Here is a 7,609-nt window from a genome sequence, read left to right on the forward strand (position 1 = left end):
CAAGTGGTCGACCTGAGGCAGAATATCAAATCACAACAAGCAGAAACCTCAAAGGCCAGGTCCGAACTGAAAGCCTCCTTGGTGGTATTGAAAAATTGAGAAGGGACTTCAAAGCTGAAAGAGCCAGCTGGGATACCGAGAAGACGACACTTCTGAAAAGAGCTGAAGACGTTGAAGCTGCTCTTAAGCCGGTGACTGGAGAGTTATCCGGCTTAAAGCGACACATTAATCATATGACAGCCGCCATCTTTGGTAAGTAACACTTCACTTCAATCTTTCACAACCGATTTATTTTGACCCGCCTGGCGACTCATCAGCATGTTTATTCAATAGGCCCCAGGAGCTCCAATCTTGGCCAGGATATGATTATAAAGCTGAAAGCCGTATACACTCTGGTTGAACAATTATATACTGGCACTCAGCGGACCATAGCGGCTATCTCCCACAGCAAACAGCCACCCACATTCATCAGGGAGGTACTGGATAAAATGTCTGTCATGCCCCAAAGACTGGAAGAGATAAAGCAATCATCTTCCCGAGCTGGTGCCATTACCGCTCTGAGCCGGGCCAAAGCATGGCAAGCGGAATTAGACCCAGCAGAGATGGCCACTGGATGTCCGAGCCTCAAAGAAGATGGGTCTCCCTTTGATGAGAAGGACTTTGCCAAATGTGTGAAGGAGATGCGCCCCCTGGCAAGCAAACTGGCCGATGAAACTGATTTATCCAGGTATCAGGCGGCTTACACCATGGAGAATGCCAAAGTGAAAGCGTCAGCTTATGAAGTTGTGGATCTCATCCCTCCAACGCGTAAGCATACTTTTGCTCCTGATGTTGATCCATCCACACTTATTGATGATGAAGCTGTATTCAAGGCCTTAACTGGCATCAACTAGACGTCACCTGACTTCCAGATGGGCGAAGAAGAAGAGCTGGAGCTGGATGACCCAGAGTCATCAACCCGCCATGAAGAAGGCAACTGATCTCAGGCGTCTGTTAATCATGGCCGAAGCACAATGTGCTGAAATCAATTGGCAGGTCCACTGTGGCCTTGTAATAGGCTAGATTTGAAAACAATGATCTGTCATGCCATCATGCATGTTTATCTTTTGAATGCTTAAACCGACGAACTGATATTTATGATCCGCCACTTGTGCGTATAGTATTATCAATCATGTGGATTAGATCAAATATTTTCACTCCCTGCACACAAGCAAATAGCATGTGCCCTGGCGGTTTAAGTCAGGGCGGGTCACAAATACCTTTGAAAAACCCTAATAAAATAGTCTTTGATAGAAAGACTAAAGGCTATCTAAGCTGGAAATATGCTGGCGACTTAAAGTCGAAAACCAAGGCGGGTTACCAACCCAATATGCTCAATTATGAGTCATATAATCAAGGCTACATGGCCTGAAATGCACCAAATATACTGGAGCAGAAGAAATCATTGATGGACGCAAATCCAAAATGTCCAGAAGAAAAGAATTTCAGAGAAAGTCAAGTGCTTTTATAGGCCGCACAACCTTAAAAATTCAAGTGCTTTCATGGGCCGCACAACCACTAAGATTCGAGTGCTTTCATAGGCCGCATGGCCTTAGAGTTGTCCTCGCTCAGTGTAAGCCGACCCTCACATGACAAACCACCGTTTTAACCTTAACAAGTTCAGGGTCTTATTTAAAAGATTGACTCTTAAGAGTACGGTGGGTCATTCACGATTACGTGGTGGAGAGACATCTTGCATACAGGCAGGTCAAAACTCAGTTATGTCATGGAAGCCGATCAAGAGGGTAAGCATAGCTATGCCCATTGAGCAGGAAGCCCCCAAGTGACCTATAATATGGCATCGAAGCCGATCAAGAGGGTAAGCATAGCTATGCTCATTGAGCAGGAAGACCTCAAGTGACCTATAATATGGCATGGAAGTCGACCAAGAGGGTAAGCATAGCTATGCTCATTGAGCAAGAAGCCCCCAATTGACCTTACAATAAAGGCTCGGATACTTGGAAATGAAACGACAGAGGCCCTAAATTATCAGGGATGATGGCTTTATTATAGTGATCATAATATATACATTGATGCATGCAAGTATGTACATCACAAGAGCCGGTGACTCAAGTGTAATAAGGCCGAAGATGAGCGATGTTCCAAGGCCGGCGGGTCTCCTCCTCCGATGTGTGTGAGTCCTTGTGTTCTCGAATATCAATGAGGTAGTATGACCCGTTGTTCAGGTTCTTGCTGATCACAAAAGGTCCCTCCCAAGGTGGGGATAACTTACGCATATCTGTTTGATCCTGGATCAACCGCAGCACCGAATCGCCTTCTTGAAAGGTCTGGGTTTTAACCCGGTGGCTATAATAGCCACGCAGATCTTATTGGTATATCGCCAAACGATCCGCCGCAAGGTCACACTCTTCATCCAACACAGCAAGCGCATCCTGACGTGCTATTTCATTGGCAGCTTCAACATAAGCCGCCACACGGGGCGAGTCATGACGAATATTGCTTGGAAGAACCGCCTCTGCCCTCTAGACCATGAAGAAGGGCGTATAACCTATAGACCTGTTGGGAGTAGTATTGATACTCCAAATTACATAGGGTAACTCCTCAACCCAACAACCCGGCGTTCGCTGTAAAGGAACCATAAGTCGGGGCTTTATACCTTTCAAGATTTCCTGATTGTCCCTCTCAGCTTGACCGTTAGACTATGGATGAGCCACTGATGAAACGTCAAGACGAATATGTTCTCATTGAAAGAACTCTCTCATAGCACCCTTAGACAGATTACTGCCATTATCATTTATGATACTGTGAGGGTATCCAAAACGGAAGATGACTTTCTTAATGAATTGAATCGTTGTTACCGCATCGCACTTACTGACCGGCTCTGCCTCAACCCACTTAGTAAACTTGTCAACCGCCACCAAAAGGTGGGTCTTTTATCCTTAGACCTCTTAAAAGGCCCAACCATATCAAGCCCCCAAACTGCAAATGGCCAAGTAATTGGAATCATCCTCAATTCTTGATCTGGCACATGAGCCCGTCGAGAGAATTTCTGACAGGCATCACACTTACTACCAAGATCCTCTCCATCAACATGAGCTGTCAACCAGTAAAATCCATGACGAAAGGCTTTAGCCACAAGATATTTAGAGCCAGCATGATGGCCACAATCACCTTCATGTATCTCCCTTAGAACCTGATGACGCTCTTCAGGAGAAACACAACGTTGGAACACGCCTGTGACCCTGCATCGGTGTAACTTGCCATTGACAATAGTCATAGATTTAGACCGCCGGGTTATCTGCCTAGCCAAAGTTTCATCCTCAGGTAACTCACCCCAGCTCATATAAACCAAATAGGGAACTGTCCAATCAGGGATGGCATGGAGATCCGCCACCAACTGTGCCTCCGGGTCAGGAACAACAAGATCTTCCTTGGATGGCAATTTAACTGAAGGATTATGCAATACGTCAATAAAAACATTAGGGGGTACCGGCTTACGCTGCAACCCAAGCCGGCTCAAAGCATCAGCCGCCTCATTCTTCCTTCGATCCAGATGCTCTACCTGATAACCTTTGAAGTGACCAACGATATTATCAACCTCCTGGTGATAAGCTGCCATGAGTGGGTCTTTAGAATCCCAAGTGCCAAAGACCTGCTGAGCCACCAAATCTGAGTCGCCAAAGCACCTGACCCGGCTTAGATTCATCTCTTTGGACACCTTTAAGCCATGAAGCAAGGCCTCATATTTGGCTGCATTGTTAGTACAGGGAAACATCAACCTTTAAACATAACAAAACTTGTCACCTCGTGGGGAAGTCAAAATAACTCCAGCCCCCGAGCCTTCCAATTGCCTGTACCCATCAAAATGAATAGTCTAATATGTATTATCAGGCCTCTCCTCAGGCATCTGCAACTCTGTCCAGTCGTTGATGAAATCCACAAGAGCTTGAGACTTGATAGTTGTCCTTGGCATATATTTCAAACCATGGGGTCCAATCTCAGTGGCCCACTTGGCCACTCTGCCCGTGGCCTCTCTATTTTGAATAATATCTCCTAAGCAAAGCTGACCATAGTAATGGGATGACCAAGAAAATAATGCTTCAACTTGCGACTGGCCATGAACACCCCACAAACTAGCTTCTGCCAATGTGGGTATCGCTGTTTAGACTCAATTAAGACCTCACTGACATAATAAGCCGGCCTTTGGACTGGATATTCCTTACCAGACTCTTTTCTTTCCACTACAACCGCCACGCTGACGGCTCTGCTGTTAGCAGCCACATATAAGAGCAAAGGTTCCTTCTCAATAGGAGCTGCAAGAATCGGCGGCTCAGCCAGCTACTTTTTAAGCGCTTCAAACGCCTCATTAGCAACATCACTCCAAACAAAACAATCTGTTTTCTTCATCATCTAGTACAGAGGAATAGCCTTCTCTCCCAGGCAGCTTATAAACCGGCTTAAAGCTGCAATACGACCCGCCAAACGCTGGACATCATTGACGCACACCGGCTTAGCCAATGAAGTGATGGCCTTGATTTTCTCCGGGTTAGCTTCAATACCTCTCTCAGAGACCAAAAAGCCCAAGAGCTTGCCTGCAGGCACACCAAAAACGCATTTGGCCGGGTTAAGCATCATTTTGTAGACTCAGAGATTATCAAAGGTCTCTTTCAGATCATACAACAGAGTCTCCTTCTTTCTAGACTTCACAACAATATCATCCACATAAGCATGAACATTACATCCAATATGATTATGGAAACAGTTCTGGACACAATGCTGATAAGTCGTCTGGGCACTCTTGAGCCCAAAAGGCATAAACACATAGCAGAATGCTCCAAAAGGTCTCATGAAAGCTGTCTTCTCTTGGTCTTTAACTGGCATCTTAATTTGATGATAACCAAAATAGGCATCCAATCACAACCCGCCGTAGCATCTATGATCTGATTGATATGGGGAAGAGCAAAAGGATCAGCTAGACAAGCTATGTTGAGGTCAGTATAATCCACACACATACGCCAAGTGCCATTCTTTTTAAGTACAGCACCAGGTTATCCAACCACTGAGGATGAAAAACTTCAACGATGAACCCGACCGCTAAGAGGTGGGCCACCTCTTTTCCAATGGCCTTATGTCTCTCTTCATTAAAACGACGAAGGAATTGCTTGACTGGCTTAAACTTAGGATCAATATTGAGAGTGTGATCGGCGAGCTATCTTGGTATAGCCGGCATGTTTGAAGGCTTCCATGAAAAGATGTCCCAGTTCTCATGGATGAACTCGATGAGCGCTGATAGTGAACTATGGAGATGAGTCACTAGGGACAAAGTTAACCTGCTTGGTATCATCCGCCGATTTAAACTTCAACAAAGGGTCATGCTCTGTGGTTGGCTTCTTTAACGGAGTCATATCAGCCGGGTCAACATTGTCTTTATAAAACTTAAGTTCCTCCGTGGCACAGGCCGACTCAGCATAAGCAGCATCGCCTTCTTCACATTCCAAGGCTATCTTCCTGTCACCATGTACCGTAATGGTACCCTTGCGACCCGGCATCTTAAGCTACAAATACACATAACAAGGCCGTGCCATAAACTTGGCGTAAGCCGGCCTTCCAAACAAAGCGTGATAGGGACTCTTGATTTTAACTACTTCAAACCACAATGTCTCCACCCTGTAATCATAATCATTGCTAAAAGCTACTTCCAAGGCAATCTTACCAACTGGATATGCCGACTTGCCAGGCATCACACCGTGAAAGACTATAGAGGACGGCTTAAGATCTTTGTCAATCAATTCCATACGGTGAAAAGTATCATAATAGAGGATATTGATACTGCTGCCTCCATCCATAAGCACTTTAGTGAAATTGTAACCTCCAACCTGAGGGGCTACCACTAATGCCAGCTGACCCGGATTGTCAACCCGGGGCGGGTGATCCTCACGGCTCCACACAATTGGCTGCTCTGACCATTGTAAGTATCGAGGCACTGCCGGCTCAACTGCGCTCACCGCTCGTTTATGAACCTTCTGATCTCGCTTGCACGGACTTTTGGTGAAAACATGATATTGGCCACTATTAAGCTGCTTTGGATTACTCTGATACCCTGACTGTTGTTGCTGATTACCTTGATTGGGCTGCTAGTTATAACTGCCCTGATTGCCCTCACCTTGATATCTGGAATTTGAGCCGCCACCTCCGAAGCCGGGCCCATGAGAGCCGGATCCTGACCCGCCGTGCAGGCCATTGTGGTCCTGATGAAAGCTGGAGTTCTTATATTCCTTCATGATAAAACAATCTTTCCACATGTGAGTCGACAGTCTATCTGGAAAACTGTGCTTTGGGCAAGGCTGGTTCAACATCGCCTCAAGGTTGAACTTTGGCCCTCCAAACCGAGGTTGTGGATTTCCCTTACGACGTCAATCGTTATTCTGTGTATTGGTATTGGCCACAAAATCTGACCCGCCATCAGGTTGCTTGCGCTTACCATTACTACCCTGGTTATGCCCTGTCATATTTGGCTATTGCCCTTTTCCATTGCTGTTCTTCTTCCCCTTATTGGACTTCTCCTCATCAGACCCAGGGTTCTTCGTATTGTCAGAGTCGGCGTATTTGATGAGAGCCGCCATAAGCTCCCCCATATCATTGTAGTGACGTTCAAGCCGCCCTAACTTCTGTTTGAGACGGGTGAAACGACAACTTTTCTCCAGAACTAGAACAGCAGAGCCGGCGTTGATGCTATCCGATGAATGGATAATAGCGGACACCCACCGGACCCAGTGGTGGGCCGACTCATCCTCGCGCTGGACACAAGCGTCTAGGTCGATGATCGACAGAGGTTGTTTACATGTGTCTTTGAAATTCTGAATAAAATGCGCCTTCAACTCAGCCCATGAATTGATAGAATTAGGGGGTAATCCCTTCAACCAGGTTCGAGCCGGCCCATCCAGCATCATGGTGAAGTACTTGGCGCACAAAGCGTTGTTAACATCTCATATCTCAATGCCAGCTCATAGCTCTCAATCCAAGCCTCAGGAGGTTGATCAGCTGTGTAATTGGGCACCTTTCGAGGGCCCTTGAAGTCTTTAGACAACCGCTCATTGCGAAGAGCCGATACTAGGCATGGCACACCCACTGTCCTGGAAGTGATCCCCGCCTCCACAGATGCCGAAGGATTCAACTGAAGCCGTTGATGAGCCACTAATTGAGCCGCCAGCTCCGCCTCTTGATGTGCCCTATAGCCTAATCCATCAGGGCCTGAACATTGTTATCATCACGTGGCGGGTCATGCCCACGGGGCGGGTTACGGCGCCGCTCGCTGCTGGAAACCGCCGGTGATTCAATGCGCCGACTGTAACTTCGGTTGTGGCGTGGAGTTGAATGAATTCGCTCACGGCTATATGAATAAGCCGCCTGTTGAGCTACTGCTGTCTGAAGAAGCTCCACAGCCTTCCGGGCCTCGACCGCAACGGGAGACTCGCCTTCTACTGGAAGAGCCGCCAGCAGCGAAGCCGCGGCAATCATGTTATCCAGCGGGTTGGAATAATGACCCGGAGGTGTTAACACCTGCTGAGGTGATGTTAACTCCAAATGAGGCGGGTCTATTTGTAGGATC

This window comes from Aegilops tauschii, chromosome 2, assembly GCF_002575655.3.
Source record: "Aegilops tauschii subsp. strangulata cultivar AL8/78 chromosome 2, Aet v6.0, whole genome shotgun sequence".
NCBI classification, from domain to species: domain Eukaryota; kingdom Viridiplantae; phylum Streptophyta; class Magnoliopsida; order Poales; family Poaceae; genus Aegilops; species Aegilops tauschii.